This window comes from Gallus gallus, chromosome Z, assembly GCF_016699485.2.
Source record: "Gallus gallus isolate bGalGal1 chromosome Z, bGalGal1.mat.broiler.GRCg7b, whole genome shotgun sequence".
Lineage (NCBI taxonomy): Eukaryota > Metazoa > Chordata > Aves > Galliformes > Phasianidae > Gallus > Gallus gallus.
The window spans coordinates 53,846,772-53,867,914 of NC_052572.1; the positions used below are offsets into that span (position 1 = coordinate 53,846,772).

At 44.2% G+C, this 21,143-nt stretch overlaps 1 long non-coding RNA gene across 1 annotated transcript; it reads right to left on the reverse strand.

Annotated features, from left to right (window-relative positions):
* Positions 1-373: 373 nt before the first annotated feature.
* On the reverse strand, positions 374-10,075 carry LOC112530641. The gene is made up of 2 exons (XR_003072423.3): positions 9,754-10,075; positions 374-1,256 (listed from the first exon to the last, which is right to left on the reverse strand). It is a non-coding gene; the product is annotated as an uncharacterized LOC112530641 (long non-coding RNA).
* Positions 10,076-21,143: the final 11,068 nt, after the last annotated feature.

Consider the following 21,143-nt stretch of genomic DNA (forward strand, 5'->3'; position numbering starts at 1 on the left):
GTAAGAAATCTCAAAATTCATGAATTTTAGCATTATCACTGCCACAAATCCTTGCTAAGAATAACAGTATCTGCAAATAGCATCTGCAGTCCTGGTTAATGTGAACCTACGTCTTGTTCGTGGAAATGACATAACAAAAAGGAACTTTTGTTTCTTTTGAACAGGCATTTAAGATTTATATGATTCTGTCTGTTTGTGTTATCTCCTTAATAAATAGGATGGCTCTTCCACTCATAAATTATCCATCAGATGCTTTAGCTTTGCAGTAACTCTAATATGTGAATGATAAAATAATAATGTTTTGAATAATAATGGTAACAATGTGTGTGTAATAAAAACCTTCTCTAAAGACTTTGGAAAGCATTCCTCTCCATTAATATTCAGAAACACTTTTTTAATATCGTGATTTGCAATCATCACATGAATAAAATAATCTTTTACTTTGGTGTTAGAGAAGAGTTGGTCGGTGGTAGAAGAACTGAAACTGAAAGAGGCCAATTCCAGCAACCACATCCATTCTTGCCAGAACAGTGCTATGCTGCTTTGGAGGAAAAGCAATCATATACATGTAACATACACAGGATGCAAGTACTATTATTACAAAGCTGCAGTCTATAGTAGAAATTATACTACTTAACTCTTGCATTTTGAGGCTTACCTAGCCCACAGTTATAGCTGCAGCATCAGTGAAATTCTAGTGATGTGTCCGGGGGCAAAGATTGGCTCAAACCTTTCAGTTGTCTTTTATTTCTGCTTCATGACTCAAGGATAAATGATAATGTTTTGTTTCATGTTATGACTTCCATTCATGTAGAAGATGATTTGAAGGTTATTAATTTTTAGTTTTATCACCAGCAGTAAAATTATATTTCACTCTTGTTTTTATAAACTAAATATTTGTGATTGCATCCCAATAATTTAGCTGTTGGTTTTGGGTACACCTATTTCAGCATATATAATGACATTTTTAATGTTTAGATCATCTCTTTAAAGTACCTGACAGCCTTCTTTTTTCCTCTTCTCAGGGTTCAGATTCAAAATTTTCCCACGTACTGTTCTTAAAACATTTTCATGCTTCAAGAGAATGCATCAAATGGGAGCATTAAAAGAATATCTGCAATGCATTTGTTATTCGCCCTCTTCTTAAACTCTTCAGAGACTTCTGATTTTTGTCCTTGTTTCTTTTCTTCTCAAATGGAATAAGGTATTAACAGAGTTGTTGCCATTGTCACATACACACATCCACTGCAAATGATCTGGGTGGAAAACAAAAGAAAAGATGTTATAGTTTCTGTTAAGAAAAATTAGGCACTAGAAACCCTCCTGGTTTTCATATTTGCAGGCAACTCTGTAAACACAATTTCCAACGTTTTTGCAGAAATTTTTTAAGGAAGAAGAATTTGGAAGAAAATAATTGCTTTAGGGCTAATTCAGTAGCGACACAGCAGAACACTCAATATGAGAAAGATGACACCAGGTAGACCTTTGCATGAAATTTATCCTTACAGTATAGGGGAAATTTTATTAATGGACAGAAAATAGGCAGTATGAAGTAGGCTTCTGCAGAGTTAGCTCTTCTCACAGTACTCTATGAGGCATCAGCAGAAAAAAAATTGCTTAGCTTTCTCTGGGACTTCTTTCAGACTGTTTCCACTATGCCTTTCTCTCATCTCTTGTGATGCAGTGATGCTCCAAGCACATTCTTTCATTGTCACCTGGCATATAGTTCTTGCTATTTCTCCATGCATGATCCCTACTCCACTCTGTTCCACAGAATACATCCTTCTCAAACTATTTTCTTCTGCTGGTTTGGGGTTTTTATTGATTGGTTGGTTGGTTTTCTTTTTGTGTGCTGGGTTTTTGTTTCAATGTTTTTTAGTTTGTTTGTTTGTTTGTTTGTTTTTTGGTGGGGCAGGGGGGGGATTGGTAGTTTTTTGTTTGGTTTGCCTTTTGTCTCCCAGCTGTTAGGTTTTTAACTCATTTTTTTAGCACAGCTATATGTGTATGACAATTCTTAACTCCCTTGGCCCATACGCTTGATGATCTTTGGCATTTCCACAAGCACATCAGAAAGATGAGTCCCATCAGGATGCCTGTGCTACCACAGGACAAAGCAGGAGCACACTCCTGTCTCCCAGGCCTGCTCTGATCACATGAGGAAGCCTCACTGCTGCACCACATGGTGGGGTGGGTAGCAGTGATCCTTGCAAGCACAGAGGGACAAACAGAATAACGCGCCCCAGCCTTGCTCTCAGCCCATCTGTGCCAGGAGCAAACTCAGCATGTGACACGCCAGTTCAGACTAGCTAGAGGGCATGTCTGCTCAGCTAATCAGACCAATTCATGGTGTAAATTCCAGCTCCAAACATTAGGCAGACCCAGGCTCAGGAAGAGCACATACTGGCAGCTGGGTATATGCTAAAAAAACTCATCTTAAATCTGTCTTTCTCCTAGATATTCACCAGTGACTTGCTGGCAAGTTGAAGGAACTTCTAGTACAGAAAGAGTTGTACTTTTCCAAGTCTCTGGATGTTCAACATCCTATTTCCATCCTAGAATAAGCTAAGACAAGCAGTGGGTGACAAAAGCACAGGGGCAAAATATCTGAAATCTATTTCCACCCCAATGCACACAACAGTCCTAGCACATCAGCACTCCTGGCACAAGGCTTCCACATGACATTTGTTTCAGTGTGGTGTATGTCTCAGGGTGTGATTTAGATTTCTGGTATTATAAATGAGAAATACCATTAGGATGGAGCTGTTTAGAATGGAAAATTGAACAAATGTGCCTTTTGAGCAGAGCTCCCATTTTGCCAGCATTCCCCTTTGGATAAAAAGTTGATGTGATGCCTCTTTGCTTGGATTCCTCCCACAGTTTTTGATTCTTATCTTGCATTGAGCCCCTCAAAAACTAATCAGAGAGGTCTGAAAGGCACAGAACCAGCTGGAGAAGTTCAGGGTGTGTAGGCACAGGACTTCTTTCTCAGTTTACTGATCTAACTCTAGGAAACCGGCATGGCTCGTCAAGGACCTGTTGGGCATACTGAGGGCAAAGAAAGGTGCGTACAAGCTCTGGAAACAAGAGCGTGTCACCTGGGAAGAGTACAGGGATGCCGTTCGGACTTGCAGACATAGGATCAGGAAAGCCAAGGCACAGGTAGAACTGAATTTGGCGAGGGATGTGAAAAACAGTAAGAAGGCATTCTACAGATACATTGGCCAGAAGAGACAGGCCAAAATGTGTGTACCTTCTTTAGTATATTTAAAAGGAGAACTGGCTTCAATGGACGAAGAGAAAGCTGAGGGACTGAATGAGTTCTTTACCTCGGTCTTCACTGGTGGCCAGGATTCTAGTCTTACTCACGTCCCTGAGCCCTGCATCCCCAAACCTCCAGGTGGGGACCCGGGGGGTAAATCCCCCCCCACTGTAAGGGCAGAGCAAGTCCAAAACCGCCTCATGAGACTGAATGAGTACAAGTCTTTGGGGCCGGATAGCGTGTATCCCAGGGTTCTGAAGGAGCTGGCTGAGGTGGTTGCCGAGCTGCTCTCCATCATATTTGAGAAGTCGTGGCTGTCAGGCGAGGTCCCAGATGACTGGAGGAAGGGTTACGTCACTCCCATTTACAAGAAGGGGAGCAAGGAGGACCCAGGGAACTACAGGCTGGTGAGTCTCACCTCTGTGCCTGGGAAGATCATGGAACAGATCCTCCTGGACGACATGCTTGATCACATGAGAAATGAGCGTGTGATCTGAGACAGCCAGCATGGCTTCATCAGGGGGAGGTCACGCCTAACCAATCTTGTGGCCTTCTGTGATGGAGTGACGGCATTGGTGGATGAGGGGAAGGCGACCGATATCATTTACCTGGACTTGACAAAGGCCTTTGACATGGTCCTCCACCACATCCTTATCTCCAAATTGGAGGAATGTGGATTTGATGGGTGGACCACTCATTGGATAAGAAATTGGTTGAAAGGCTGCAGACAGAGGGTGGTGATCAATGGCTCTATGTCCAGATGGAGGCCGGTAACGAGCGGAGACCCCAGGGGTCTGTCTTGGGACTCGTGCTCTTTAACATCTTTATCAATGACATCGATGACAGAATCGAGTGCACCCTCAGCAAGTTTGCTCATGACACCAAGCTGAGTGGTGTGGTTGACACGGAGGAAGGAAGGAATGCCATTCAGAGGGACCTTGACAGACTTGAAAGGTGGGCCCGGGTGAACCTAATGAGGTTCAACATGGAAAAGTGCAGGGTTTTGCACTTGGGCCGGAGGAACCCCAGGCATCTATACAGACTGGAAGGAGCAGTCCTTGAGAACAGCTCTGCAGAGAAGGACCTGGGGGTCCTGATGGATGACAAACTTAACATGACCCAGCAGTGTGGCCTTGCAGCTCGGAAAGCAAATGGTATCCTGGGCTCCATCATGAGAGAGGTGGCCAGCAGGGACAGGGAAGTGATTGTCCCTCTCTACTCTGCTCTTGTGAGGAGTACTGTGTCCAGGTATGGAGCCCCCAGTACAAGAAAGACAGAGAGCTGTTGGAGAGGGTCCAGAGGAGGGTCACATAGATGATCAGGGGGCTGGAGCACCTCCCCTATGAAGACAGGCTGAGGGAGCTGGGCTTATTCAGCCTGGAGAAGAGAAGACTGCGGGGTGACCTCATTGCAGCCTTTCAGTACCTGAAGGGAGTCTATAAACAGGGAGTAAACTCTTTGAAAGGGTAGATAACAGCAGGACAAGGGGGAACGGTTTTAAGTTGAAAGAGGGAAGATTTAGGTTGGATGTTAGGGGGAAGTTCTTTACCAGGAGAGTGGTGAGGTGCTGGAACGGGCTGCCCAGAGAGGTTGTGGATGCCCCGTCCCTGGAGGTGTTCAAGGCCAGGTTGGATGGGGCCCTGGGCAGCCTGGTCTAGTAAATGGGAGGTTGGTGGCCCTGCCTGGCAGGGGGGTTGGAGATTCATGATGCTTGATGTCCCTTTCAACCCAGGCCATCCTGTGATTCTGTGTGATTCTGTGATGACCCCACTTAGTTGGATCTGGAGAAACCAATGAGAAACATTCCTGAAGTCATGGAAGAGGAGAAAGCAATGCAACCACACAGCTGTACATTCAGTACAAACATTTCTAGCTGAAAAATTAACACACGGACTACTCCAAAGGTGTGAACACCAGCAATGTTCACATGCATATGGAGACAGTAAGCAAGTGGTGGCAATCTCCTACTAGCCTTCCAAGACAGAGATGGTGAGCTGTTATATAGCAGTCTTCAGGTGACTTATCTCCAGTAGTTTTTCCCAGGTGTTCTATGGGACTGTGTAAAATTTACCACATGCACAACATCCTCCGACATAAATCTAACATGAGAGTGAACACTCTGGAAACACATATTTTTCAGTTTGGTCTGAGATGCTACTAGTTAAAATAGTCCTTCAAATGCATATTATTCCATTACATTTGCATATGCAGAATTTCAGCTGCTGGTTTATTCTCTACTCAGTCTCATGAGATCTGCCTTTGGTAGAGGCTTTAAGTCTGAATGAAGTTAGTAGAATCAGCAAACTTTTCTCCTCACTATTCACTTCCTTTGCCATAGCATTTACAAATACATTTAACAGTACATGCTCTCATCTGGATCCATTGGTGATCTCCTTCTACACTGAAATCCCAAAACTAACCATTTATTCTTCTTCGTTATTACCTACTGCAGTTACAGACCCACAGAGTGCATTAGAAAAAAGTGTTACACTCATCACTTATGCTTTAAAATTTCTGACTTCTCTACTGACTTGCATGGGGTTTTTTTGTTTGTTTGGTGTTTCTTTTTTTTTGTTTTTGTTTTTTGCTTTTTACTACAACTAATATTAAAGGAAAGATATGATGATATATATAGCCACTAGCTAAGACAGTAGTTAGGATGCACTAACTCAGGTTGAAAATAAGGCCAGTCTCAGCTCCGGAATTTGAAGTAAATGTCATTTTGTGTTGTCCTCTTGAAAACATTCATTATTACTAAAGAATTCTTAATGCCTGAGCTGGCAGAATTGTTGCAGTCACTTAAGTGAACAACACACATTTTTCTGTATAAAAATAACCTGGTTTTTTTGTTGTTGTTGTTTTTGTTTTTTTTCAAAATGAAATGCCGAAGTTGCATACAGATACCTAAATAAAACCCCTCAGTCTTCATCTCATGTGCCTCCCACTATAAAGCAGAAAGCTCATCTACATAAAATTGCAGAGGGCTCTACTGCTCAGGAAAGCAGAGCAATCACTAGGTCCACTTTAAAGAACAGTTTGAAAAGTGATTCAGCCACCAAGAATGACCATCTGACATTTCTATTATTAATATCTTGTGTGCATGAATTCACATAGGACAACACCTGCTTGGCATGAACTGCCACTCTTGGTGAAGATTAAGACTTCTAGAGAAGATCAAGAAAAAAAAACATAGCAAAAACAAACAAAAAAACAAGCACAGAAAACAAATGGAAAACATCTTGCAGAAGAGCAATTAAACTGTTTGCAATCATTGCTAAGCAAGGCTGGAAAAGATCCATAAGTTTCTAGAGTGGACCTGAGGAAAAGCCAGGCATCTAAAAGTTCACACAGCACCCAGGTATGTACTTTGCATCACCATTACATCAGACTTAGTATTTCACCGTAAAAAACTTGCCTTGTGCCCTCACAGCTACAACATTAGGAAAAAAAGAAGCAGCTCATCCGGTGATTTCAGCCCAGTGAAACAGGATGGCACAAGGCAGCCTTGCCCTCACCACATGGGGTCAGACAGTTTTATATCCAAGTCCGAAGAATGAAAATTGCATTGCTAGAAAATAAACAAAGAGCTTGCATGATTTAAAATCTTTTTAAAACCAAGCAAGATCAGTTTGATTAGCAGACAAGCAAATACAGTTTCTAATAAGTGTGTGAAAACATCCCTCTAGCAAATGTGTGTCATAAGCTGTGTTAAAGTCTAGCCAGCCTTTCTTTAACTAATGGGAACTTTTAGACCACTAACTTCCTGTACAGTTACTATATTTCCATTCCAAATCCCCTGATTTCTGATGTCAAAACCTTGCACATTACCTAGTCCTATAAAGAAAATCTTCAAAATTCAGGGAAGTAATCTCTTCTTCCCAAAGGACACAACTCCATTACTGCAACCAGAACCTGAGTTGTCTGCACCTGACCTATTCGCACTCCTCCTGACCAACCCTGCCAGTTCCCTCTGGCAAGCACCCACACAACCCACACAGTCCTCCTTCATCAACAGTCTCACTTTGAGGGCACTGGGGATACATCTTCATCAGTTCCAAACAAAGGCACAGCATAACAAATCTTCACTTCATCTCTATTTTCCCCAGCTTCATTACAAATCCAGAATCAGCAGGATTTTCCCCACACGTCTGAAAAAAGGTGAGAGCTACAGGCTCAAAAATGACTGTGCAGCACATGTGAAGACTTTTGATACGATACTGGGTTTTATATATAGCTCAAACAACAACAGCAAAATAGAGTAAGTGTCTCACGTGGGAGAAATCTGATTGATTATATAGTGACTTAGTAATTAGGAGACCTGAACAGATAACCTTTCCAGCTGTCACACTGATGAAATGGATGGTATTTACAAACTCAAGTTGCTTTAGCATAGGAAGACAAGTTTCTGGTGGTGCTTGACAAAGATGTTTACAAAGTGTGAAAACAGAGTGTAATATTACTGAAATTACCACCACAATACAGTGGGAAAGGGATTCCAAGCAGCTACAAACCAACACATCCCTTATTGCTTTCTTCCACTACAATAAATTAATAGGCAAAGCATAATTCTCTCACCCTACCACACCGTAGGGAACTAAATGGAAGTGCCTACTTCCCTCCACCCACCAGGACCACTTCAGCCTTCTGACGAACTTCGGGTATCACAGTTTGCTTGGGGCTCCATGCCCAAAACAAAGCTCCTTCCCACGAAATACAGCCACCACCCCACTTCCTGCTCACTGTTGCTTCAGTACTGCTGAGGTCCAGCAGGTGACTTCCTCTACACTCCACTCCAAAAATGCACTTCAGATTGCTAGGACTGGCTCCTAGTTTTTTAGAACCATGCCTGGCTTCAACCTTGGATCCCTTTTCTTGTCACACAAGTTTTGCTCATCCTTACCAGTTGCTTTAGTGTAAAATGAGGGAATTTGTTTTCAAGTTTTTATCAATATGAGTGTAACTGCACACAGAAATGGGTGAAGTTGTTTTCTGAGAAAATAGGAACCTTCCAGCCTGGCAGAAGAAGCACTGGGGAGAAGAGGTGGCAGTGGTGCTAAAATCAACATCATTGCAGCCTTCCAGGAGCCTACAATAAGGAGGGAAGCCAGCTCTTTACAAGGGTAGATAATAGCAGGACACAGGGAAATGGATTTAAGTTGAGGGAGGGAAGATTTAGGTTGGATATCAGGGGGAAGTTCTTTACCAAGAGAGTGGTGAGGTGCTGAACAGGCTGCCCAGAGAGGTTGTGGATGCCCCATCCCTGGAGGTGTTCAAGGCCAGGTTGGATGGGGTCCTGGGTAGCCTGGTCTAGTATTAGATATGGAGGTTGGTGACCCTGCCTGTGGCAGGGGGGTTGGAACTTGATGATACTTGAGGTCCCTTCCAACCCAAGCCACGCTATAATTCTATGATTCTATGAAAACAGTGATGCTTAACATACTCTATAATCACATCACATCGTAGAATCATGTCATAAAACAAAGAGAATGTGAACATTAACCTGACGGGAAGTGAAGTTTCTCATTGAGCAGGAAAATCAAAATGGACATAAATGGAAGGTACTGGGCAGGAAAAATCAGTTGGGCTCATGATGATGCATCCTTATTAGGGCTTCCCAAACAGGTACTTGTTCTCTTGCACCCACTGCCATTGCTTAGAGGCTCATGCATTATGACACCACACAATTCCAACAAAAGTCCCAAATCATGCATTTTTCTCAAGACTTCTGCCTCTTCCGCTTGAGATGTGTGTGCTTTCCCCTGCACTTTCATGACTTTGTCATCCACAAACAGATAACAACACAACTGACTGTCCAGAGCAGCACAAACACACATTTGGGTGTGACTGGCTCAGAGGGTGCACAGTGCACAAAGGCTGCAGATGAGGTTCTTCTGCCCAGACTGTACAGAAAGGTATCAGGATGGCATCCTATTTGCACCCCAAAATGCCATATCTTCCTGCATTTCCTGCAAGGGTGATTCACAGTGAAGGAAGAGCAAACCTTCATGGCTTTAGGATAGAAAGCGAAGGAAAGATTACTGGTGAACATGGACACAAAAATACACGCTACAGAAGCAGTGCAGTAAACCAACGTGGCAGTGATCAGTATCCTGAATAGTGACACTGGGAGGGCTGCCCGTGAAATGTATCCTGATTCCTTTCAGTAGCTCTGACAATCGTGCTTCATAAAACCACATGAAAGCAAATCCTGCAGTTCATGCTTAGCTTTTGTGGAAGCAAACTTCCCATTGACGTCAAAGACCACGTTACCATAAAGGACTGCAGGGCTACTTACAGAGACATCACTCATTACTCACTGTGACTGCACGCTTGCTGTAGGACTAACACATCTTCATTCTCCTCTCACGCTCTTATGAGGAAATTAAGATCAGGCTCTGCCGATGTAAGACCAATTGCAAAACCAGTCCAGAGGTCAGGCTGTGGCACACTGCTCTGATAGATTTTACAGACAAATACAAATAAGCACTGCTTACCCTGTGATGCAGGGAGAAATACATTTAATTTCCAGTTACTCTGCAGGTCTCTCCTCCAGACGCGTTTAGGCTTCCTGCAGATTCAATAAACTGTTCTGAATTGTTCAGCAAGCTCTGCCCACATTCTCAGTGCATCTGGTGTGGGGTGATAGTGGCTGCAGGTTGCAGGTTCTGCTTCCTTCCCTGCGAGCTGACAAGGGTGGCTGAATGGCATATGAATGTGTTTGCCAGCTGCCAGGTCTTACAGCTAGCATGACAAAAGGAGTGCCTGCTGGGAGCCTGCAGTAGGCATGTCCTCCATGCAGCACCCCTGCGCTGGGGTGAAAACTGCTGGCAGCGAGCAGAGGTAGAAAGCAGGGGAGAAAATAACCTTGGACCGCATGAACACAAGAAGCATAATGCTAAACAGGATAATTTGCCAGATTCAACAAATTAGTTGTCAGCAAAACACTCCAAGAGGTCACGCAGGAAAGAAATTTCAAGTACAAGACCAAGGTCTTAAACAAATAAACAAAGAACATATTAAAATGGTCTTATGCATCCAGTTTGACATGTGAGCAGGACTAACTTAATACTGAAGAATAAATTACAATGCAGGCAAAAAGTGAAGGCAGGGTGAGGGTCAGGAATAATACAAAGCAGGCTATTATCTTTCCACAATATTTGGCCAGGCCACTACACACTAATCTGTTTCTTAGCAAGCAAACAGATTTCCGTAAGCCAAAAATTTGTTATTGTATATAAGAAAGAAAGATAGAATCTGCCTTGAAACTCGGTTCAGTAGAGACAAACTCAGCTTACGTCGTTGTCTGGGTTCAATATTGCAGCATTTTGTCACAGAATGTGCTGCAGAAGTTACTAAAATGAATAAGTGGGGATGAACTGAATCTTTTATTCAGATTTACTAATTCCAGCTGGCTCTCACTGTTGATGTTCTTTGGTTGGCTAGAATTAGCATTCATAAAGCAGGAGCCAACCAGATACATCCTGAGGTATTACACCTTGGTTTGGTAATTCAAGTCAATTTGCCTTCACAAGTTGGGCACTGTTATTTCTCTGTGTTCACGGGTGTGTGAGGACCAAGTGCAGAGGCTCAGGCACAGCACCAAACACTGGAGTCTGGTGTGAAATCCGAGAGCTTAATGCATTGCCATTCCCTCCATGACTTGGCTGCTGGCTTTGGCATCTCTGGTAAAAGTGCTGGCCAGCCAAAAGTGCCTGCAGCTGACTCCATTTTCACTCCTCACATTCCTTGACTTATCTACAGTACACCGTGGTGACACACACAGTGCACATCCATGCAGAGTAACGAGCTATACACTGAAAACACGTATTGCCACGTTTCCTATTATTTTCAGACTCCACTGGCAAAATCAGAAGCAATACTGGCCTATTCCAAAAGAGCCTTTCCATTGCTGCAGCGGCAACTCCTTCCCCTGGTGAGTCAGGGGTTGAGGGCTGGGGTCCGCCCGGATCCACATGAGGACAGCATCCCTTCAGCCATAGCACAGCTCGGCCCTTCCTCGTGGGCCCTGACTTGCTCTATGGCTGTGCTGAGCTCTGCTGCCAGTGGGACTCGGGGTCACACCACTGATCCCGTGCTGAAGCCCATCCTCCTGCTTCAAGAGAACAAACCTCTGCCAGTGATTTTCCTTGCTGGCTCTCAAAACACATTATTCTTTGAATAGTCCTTGCCAATGTCTGAGAATAATTGGTCTAACTCTTTTATCTTCACAGCAGCCTTTCATGTAGGTAAATATTGCTGCCTTGTCTTCTCCCCTGACTGAGCACCACCCCCACACAGGCACGGCTTATTTCACAACCTCTCTCATTTCCACAGCTGAAGGACCTCCAGCCCACTGCCCTCTGCGAGCAACAGGGCTGAAACCCATGCCAGGAGTCAGCCCGATGGCAGACCTGCCTCTGCCACTCTTTCGTGCCCACGGCAGCAATCTCGGTACCACTGCTTCCCTTTCCCTCCTGCAAAACACCACTGTCTATTGCATGCCACAGATTTGGCACATAGTGCAAGGAACCACCAAATGTGGAGGGGGGAAGAAGAAGATTGCTGGCATTTCCAGTTTTTCAAATAGTCTCCAATCAAAGAAAGACTTAACATGACCTGTGGCACTTCCTGCCTGACTTCTCTCACCTTATATTCCTTCCTTGATTCCTCTCTTGATTCTTCTCTTTCCACCACATCCCCTGTAGATGTCTTATTTCAGTTCCCAAGGCTACCTGTGGTCATGACAAAATCCAAGACCTAAAAATCACAGCGCCCATCCCTCATGCAGATAGCTCTGAGCAATGTGGGATGCTGCCCAGCCATCACCCAGGCCAGACAGATATGGGGATCTGGGCAAAAAGGGCTGATGTGATCAATGAAAAAATTCCTTTCATCGTTTCTCCACACTTGTGCTGGCCTCTAGATGGACAGCATTCCCCTTGCAAGCTAAGCACACTTATCATTCAGAGCATTTAACTCAGCGACTGCTCTCACAGCGCCTGCATGAATGAGCAAAATGAACAAAGAAAAGAAGCGAGCTTCAGATTGCCAGGAGTGTATCCGCTTTCTGGAAGGGAAACAAAACTGAAAAATGTTCTTGGGAATGTCTGCTCTGCTCCATAGAGCTGCTCATCAGCCCAGATTTTGAGGAGAGGCAGTTCTGGAGATGAGATATCACCACTCTGCTCATCACCACTGCTTTGGCAGAAAGGCTTTTGCAAGCAGAGAGAGCAAGTGTGAGGCTTTGACATTTGTTTGACTGTGGGATTTCATCTGAGGGAAAATAATGGCACATCTGTAGTGCCTGACAATGCTAAATACTTACAAATGGACACAGTGTGAGACAAACAACAGGGGAAAAGATGCTATCTCATTTATAAACTCCATCTCCATTGTTGGAGTTCACTGAGGTGGAAACAGCATGCAGAACATCAGCTGTTGAATACAGCACCACAGAGATCTCTCTACTAGGGACCACAGCAAGGGAAGATACACATGCACAAATGTTAGCTCCACTCTTGGGTAGATGCGATCTGGTGCTGCGGTGGCAGACACACTAACAGTTTGTTCCTTCTTGCTCTGGGAATAAACACAAGTTGCAAAGCAGCACCCAAGCAGCAGAGGCAGCAGCCCAACAGCCAACCATCACTTTTTGGAGTGGCAAAAGGGAAATGGCAAAAGGGAAGTACACAACCAAAGAATTACAAAACCATAGAATCGTTTGGGTTGGAAGGGCCCCTTAAAGGCCATCTAGCCCAACTCCCCTGCATTGAGCAGTGACACCGACAGCTCGACGAGGTGCTCAGAGCCCCATCCAGCCTGACCTTGAGTGTCTCCAGGGATGGGGGATCCACCACCTCTCTGGGCAACCTGTGCCAGTGCTTCACTACCTATACTGTAAAAAATTTCTTCCTTATATTCAGTCTACCTCTGTTTGCACTGTGGAGCTCAGATGCCCCCCTGCAGGAAAATGAGGCCCTGAGTGTTTTCTTCACCTGCACATAGATGCTGCATCTCCACCAGTCACTGAACCACTGGGCTGCATTACTGAGATGGGAGCAGTTGACTGATGGGCACTCAGGCTAGTTGAGGTAGTGCTACTGGTCCATTCTGTACCACTTCCACCAGTGTCACCGGCACACGAATGCCTTTTATCTTCACGACCCAGTAATGGTGACTTGTGCCCTCGGTTCCCTCTTCTTCTCTCCCAAACTTAGACTCTGGCCAGTGGGTATGATATATACAGTGGGTATGTGCCCAGTGCAGAACCCAGCAGGGCACACAGACCATCAGCCCCACGGTGTCTGCTGTCATCCACAGGCACGTCACCATCAGAAAGCCAGGGCTCGGCATGCTACTGGCTGCAAACTCTACTCAGCCTGGCAGGGGGACAAGGAGCAAGGACCAGGATCTGATTCAGGCACTTCTCACAGGAAAGGACTCTGTTGTATCCCTTTACCTTCTGCACATGCAAGTGGCACACAAGGACACCCGTACCTCCTGCTCCCATACCGAATGCCATCAAAGCAAATTAAAACAATAAACATGGGATGATGAAATGGCTAATTTCAAGAATTCTATTAGAGAGCATGATGTTAATCTTGAGCCCTCTTTTTCCAAAACCTTTTTTCCTGTCCCCTGCACCAAGTGCACGGTGTCCCCGACAGAGCCACGGGAGAAATTATTTGACTTCTGCAGGGTGCATTGCTAATGAGAAAATTGTTTGTTTTTACTGCAACTTGATCTATATAAATATTCACAGCAGGATAAAATTCCTGGAAAAAAAAAAAAAGAGTCTCATTTTCAGAGTGTCCTGGAAGACAGCGGGGAGCAACGAACAGAGCGATTCATAAAAACGTGACGTTTGGAAAACACTGTTTCAAGAAGGCATCTCCAGTAGAAATTCCATCTGGGAAAAAAAAAAATAATCCGAGACCACGCAGGCACTCCTGCTTCTCCGCTGAGGAAATGATGCACAGAAAAAAATAAGAGGAGGTACAAAGCTCCTTCCCAGCATAAAAGGATTTTGCACGTTAAGGTGAGGCACCGAGGAAAGGAAAGGAGGGAGGAAAAGCTTCGATCATCCTGCAGCCCTCCCTACATAAGTATGCACAGGGAAACTGAGTCAGGCCTAGGAATTTCCACAGGAAAAAATACAAATAAAAACCAGGGGGACTGATGAACTGACAAATCAGAACCAAGAATCAAAGCACAGAAAAATGGACAACGGCATAAAGTGAGATAGAGGATGAAGAAGAGACAGCAGAGATATGTACAGCTTTAGTTCTGCGTAATAGCAAAGATAAGACTGAACACACTCACACCACAAGGGTTTTAAGGGACTGCACTCTGCAAGGATCTGCCTTAGTCTGTTTCAATACACTCTAAATCCATGCAGCATTTCCTGTGTTAGACTTTGTCCATATCTTCGGTAACTTCCAGAAAGTGGCAATTACACCATGCACAAGTCAGCAGCTTTCCCCCTGAGACTCAGACACACCAGGCAATGGGGCTGCATTCACTGAGCACTCTGCACTCCCTGAAAACCACAGAAGGATTTTGATGCTCTCTCCCTGGACAAAGAGAAGTGGTGAATTTGGCAAACAGAGTGTGCATGAAGTTCAGCAAGTCTAAAAATGTACAGCGATGCACTTGAACAAAAATAGTTCAAACCTTTACGTAAGCTGATGGACTGCAAAATGAACTTTCATGTTCCACCAAGGGAAAGCCCTCTGAGTCACCACACAAAGCTCAACACAGTCGAATGCCCAGAAGCAGGTAAAGCAGCTGTGTCGTGCACATGTGCTACAAAGCATGCCTTCAAAAACATTCTAGGCAACTGGGTATTCTCTTCTATCTGCAGCCTCCGAGGCAATCCCCTTAGCACTTCTCCCTCCACAAAGCAACATGGAGCTTTCCCAGAGGAAGCTGGAGCAGCACTTGGGGGCTGCTCATCCCAGTTCAGCTTTCCTGCTCTCCAATCAGAAGCAGTGCACTGACAACTGCAATAAGCTGCAAGCGCCAACTCTGCACCGCCTCAACTGCAACCCCTCCCAGACTGCCTTCAAAATGGGGTGAGGAGGAAAGGGTTACATTTCTCCCCTCTTTTCTGAAAGCCTACATCTGGTGGGAAAGGGATGAGGCTGTGGGAATGCAGAGCACCTTGTGGCATCCCACCCTGCCCTGACATCTCAAACGTGCAAGTCCCATGCAGACCCCAAGGCACAACAGGTCCAAGCAACATGTTCCAGAAACACCAGCCCAAAGCAGCTCCTGGGCTTTCCCATGCCACTGTGGCTTTAGCATCCAGATTTGCAGTATACCTGTGCAATTTGTTGTCTCCATCCTGCTTGACAGCTGAGACACTTTTAACACTGCCTCTGTCTGTGTTCTGTTTTTAGACAAAGAAAGAAGTTTTGCTGCCCTACAGAAATAACTCAGTGAGTTCCTACAAGTTACAAGGCACAAACATCCCTCCAGTCTTCCTTCCTTACTTGCTCCCATATTGTTGAGAGGCGAATCTAAAGATGCATACCACACAAACCCCACTGCCTCCAATTTAAATCTAGCAGCTACTTCAGGAGCTTCATTTTTCTGTCCCGGAGCTGTTGGTTTTATCCAAAGCCACGCATATCAAGGACATTAGAGGGGTTTTAAGCTTCACTTCCTCAAACTGCAACTGAAGGCGAAGTCTTATGCTGTTCCCGCCCGTCTACATTAAGCAGCATGGGAATCTTCCCAGGTAACAGGCAGATCCCAGAGGCTGAGGATGCCCATGGTCAGCAGGATTTCTTTTCCATCCCTGCCACGATCACAGCAGAGTGGACCCATCGTTCCTTGAAATATCAAACACCAGAGATTTTCAAAGTACAGCAAATTCAAAAATCAGGCTAAAGAGGTATCACGGCAGGATCAGCTCTATCTGAACCACCCAAACCAGATACTTGCCTGATTTATTAGACGCTTACAGTAATGTCATTTCTGTATCCTCTCAAGCTATCCACTCTCCAGTTCAGTTTCCACACCACTAGATTCTTTTACCTACATCCCACGTAGAGTGATCTTGCTATGGCTACTGACCTTCCCAGCAGATACTCCAACTCTGTTCTACAATATGATAGCCTCTGCCACATAAAGTGTAAGTCCCAGTGACTCTTTGAGTCATTTCTCCAAAGCAGATAGGAATTCAGCATGCTTCCAAGGGGACTAATATCTACACATCTTATGGCAGACAGTGAGTCTTTCCAACAGCAGGCTCCACCAAGGTCAGCAGGGACACCAAACTCCCTTTCCAACACTGCACAGATTCTTCCACATCAGGCAAAAGCACAGTGAGTGCAGTGGTAAGAGCACGTAATTCCCCAAACATTCGGTAAGATGTTCATCAACAGCTCTAAATTATCCTCTCTTAGAAGCCACTATAAAAATCCTATCCTGCCTTCCACACAGACACGCACACACCCATACAGAGATCAGTTCTGCTTATTTGCTGTTTTAGCATTTTGGGGGGGGAAAAAATTGCATGAGGTAACAACACTGTTGCTAGCATCACCAAGAGGCAGGGCTTTCCATCAGCGTTGGCTGTGGCAGACATCAAGATATCACACAGTCTTGATCAGGAAGAATGCAACTAAGCCAGCACGAGGTTCTTTGAAAACCCTGCTTTACAAAATCAATATGTAACACACTGGATTCCCACCAAGTCTTCAGAAACAAGCGTCTGACATTAGAGTAGTCCTGGGTCAATATTAATTGCGCATAACTTCTCATCTGCATTTATTGCTGTGTTTCTGCAATTAAATTATAAAAACTAAATGAAATCTCTTAAGCTTCACTGCTAAATCTGCATACTAAGTTAATTAGCAGTGTAATGGAAACCGTACAAAAACTGAGGCCTGTCTGATCCAAGGCCTATTAAAATCAGTGACAGCTTGATTACAACCTGAAGCAAATTAATAACCATGCAGCCTTGGAAAACTGGAGAACGATGAACTGTTTCATAGATGTCAGGAAGCAGAAGCCAGCTAGGATACCTTCTATGCCACTGCCAGCATTCCTGTGCTCACTGCGAGCACGCTTTCTGTTTTTCATGAACAGGACACAGAGTAAACATTGCAATATACACCAGCAATCCGGCTGTATCCAGCTGTTCTTTGGAGGATGATGCACTAAAAAACATGCTCTCCAGTCTCTGAAGGACCGAGAGCCACCGCCGTCAGACACCAGACCCAGCTGCAGAGGAAGACTGAGAATTTCTTTCACCAGAAAGAGAGGTGCTGGGCACTGGGGTGCCTCGGTAGGCCAGGGTTATGGTCAGCAGATCCCCAGTTCTGCTATGCAAAGAGCACCAAGGGTGAACTGTGAGGATCCTGCCTTCAGAGGGGAGGAATTCTGCAGGCTGCAAGTTAATTATGCAGACAACCAAATGACAAATGATTGGATTCAGTGGCACAGTGCGGGAATGGTAAAGGGGAACACCTGGAATACAAATGAATCTGTAGAACTTGAACCTGTGAATGTGTGTTTGTTAGTCACAAAACCCATTAAAGCCAGCTTCAGAATATGGCAGGAGGAGTGTTGCTAAACTTAATGTGGTTAATTTGAGTTAATTATGCCTAATTACGTATGTGCCGTACTGCAAAGAGTTATCTCGAAACAAGTATATTTAATAGCTACAAATAGCACATATTATATGGAGCAGTATGGGGAAGATTTACAGTAAAAAAAAAGACATACTAAACATGCACAAAAGCAAAAACAAACAGTGCCAACTGCTGAAAAGGCATATAGCAGCTCTTGGGAACACCTGCCCCAGTCTACAGTGAATTCCCTCCATTCCTGCACTGCCTCAATAAAGACCTCTGCACCTTCCTCCTCTCATCCCTGCTCCCACGGAGCTCAGGTGGGGCAGAGAACAGGCTTGTGATTTAGTGAGTGCCTTGTCAGGAGGTAAGGGAATCAGCCCACACCATCAGTAAAGAGACTGAGATCACAGTGCTGAGAGGTGGGTAGGGCTGGAGGCTATTTCAGAGCCCCTTAACAGGAATCTGTACCCACATAGTATCAACACCTCCTATGTTTAGGTGCTTAGCCACCTGTGAATCCAATAGGAATTGGTTTTCATGGTGGGTTGCATGTAGCATTCCTTTTCCTCCAAGGTAAAGTCTGTGTATGCAGTGGACTCATATCAGTTCATCTTCCCTGTCTCTCAGCTCCAATTCAGCAGCTGGGTTTTCTCCTGCAAAGGAAAGCAGAATTACCTGGACAGCATTCCTCAGAGGCCATCTCTGAAACCTGCAGCTTGGTGCGGGGCTGTTCTCATCAGGAAACACCGCTGCCTACCAAAGGAATCAGCAAGGACTTCCCTGCTGTTGGTTCACGTACAACACAGCCCAGGACTGAACAGCAGCAGGAGAAAATCTAGAGAACAAACAGACATTCTATTACACTGCAATTTTGTCTAACCAGTTTCTGCTGATCTATATGGGCTTCTTTCCCCATTCTAGTTCAAAGTCTAATATCACTGTCTTGCCAAGAATAAACCGCTTGAGCATCCTTCAAATAACAGGAAATGGCAAATCCATACTTTCTTTCTGAAGGCTGACAGCACACAGCTACAAAGCTTTTCCCATAAACATTGATGTCCTGAGCTGTGGCACAGGACAGCCAATAAAAATAACCCAGTGTTATTAACAGAAAAAAAAAAAAAAACAGGCAAGTTTTCATTGGCTTTCACACTCTTCTGATCCCATAAGACACAGGACAAAAGAGGTCCTGAAATATAGGTACCACTGTGAGACAGCAACAAAATCAAATATATACATATGTACACTAGCTTGACAAGGGGGAAAGGAATTCATATGCTCAATAGGCAGCAGTGAAAGAATCGAGCAAACAGAAAATAAGTTGCATATATAGTGGGAGGTACCTCCATGCTTTTGAAGATGAAGGCAAGAAAGATAAGTCTGAAACGATGACAGTGATGAGAAGACCTGAAAAAATTGCAGACATCAACAGCAGATGAGAAGGATGAGGCATGCTGAGCATCCTTTACAGCTTTCTTGTGAAAAAAAAAAAAATCCCTAAGACACCTCAGACTCAAATACGAATATTCAGCCACAGCAGAAGAAAAATAAGAAAAGAGGGTGCATGTATATAGGATAGATCTTTAGTCATCATCAACGCACGACAAAGATGTAGCAAAGGAAAAGTCACACTAGACAAACAAAACTAGAGCTGAGGAACTATTTGTAAATAGAGAATGGAAGGGAAACTAAGGAGAGAGAGATGATGTGGTCAAAAAGAAATGGACAGAAGGTCTGATAAGCAAAAGAAGAAAGAGAGGCTACATAAGTGGTAAAACAATACATGAAAGACTGATAAACTGATAAAGGAGAGGACTGGAAATCCACCTCTAAGCCAGGAAAGGGCAGATAAATGTGAGAGGAAGCATTTAAAATATGGAAAAACTTTCATCACCAAAAAAAATCCTTAAGAGTGCTGGCAGTCAGCCACCAGCAAGCCAGGATGCAAAGATGGAGATGAAACAAATCATGTGGAAGGATAAGAGAAAGAATGGCTGAAAACCTCACTCACAAGTATGGTGAAGAGTTGGAGAGCAAAGAGGGAATTAGCAAGCTGAGCAGATCTACACTGCACAAAAGGAGGTAAAAAGAGCTTGCCAGTTATGTAAATAAGAAGATAAGGAAAGAAAAACTCGAGCTGCTAGACAGTAAGCAAGAGAAAAGGAAATAGCAATAATAATAATAAAAAGTAGTAATTTAAGGAGTAGTTTATCTTCATGGCTTTCAATAAAGATGGCACTGAGTCTGGACAAAATAAAGGACCTGCCATGGAACTGAAAGCACTGAAGACAAGGAAGCTGCCGCACTGAAAGTGGATCCTAAACTCACAAATCTTCACAGGCTGAAACTGAGAGGAATGGACAGGCTCAACCTAATGTTACAGGAGGGGCAAAGGATGCAACCTACTGGCTGGAAACAACCACTGTAAAGTAAAAAAAATTGGAAAATAGTGGAGAAAAACAAATTTAGGCTTATGTTTCCCCTTCCTGAAGTACAGTAAGATGTCTGTGTATGCTATATAGACCCTTACCAGGCACCAGAACAAGTGTTTTGGGGATGAAAAAAAAAGTAATAAAAGACACACTTTAAAATGAGCAGAGATAAAACACAGTATGGGCTTGCCAGAGTTTGAACACACCTATCTCCTTTGGTGGTATCACTGATTTTCTGCTTCTCCAGGCTTCAGTAAAGTTTGTGAAATTGCATTACATGGGAAGCTGACTGATAAGCTGGCAGAAACAGGTACTAGAACTGAAAAGCAAGGCAGCAGCTTGCTAAGAGGGAGACCACAGCAGGGTGTACTGTGAAAGCAACCATTAAACTGACTGAAGGTAGCAAATAGAGCACCATGAGGTCCAGGAGGCACAAGGGCAATGCCAACACAGAAGATGTTCAAAATATCTGAAAGGCAAAAGCTGGATTACCTTGAAGACTGGAATAAGCGGAGGGGAGAGATCAGTAAAACAAGGGTAAACGTCCTCAGTGAAAGGCTGCTCTCAACTGGGAGCCCCGCATCGTGGAGCTACACTGCTGACAAACAACCAGATGTGAGAGATACGGATGTAGCATCCCACAGAAAGAACTTGGGCAAAAAGCAATTACAAATTCCAGGACGATTACACAAGGACTCACTGCTAGGAGTGGGAAAGCTGCAATATCACCATCCAAGGCCTCGGTAAGACAGCGAAAGGTGTGTTATATTGCCCTGTTTAATGGATGATGATGAACTCGAACTGTAGAGCATGCAGAGCTTCTAACTAAAATGAAATAAAATTAAATATACATATATAAATATATAT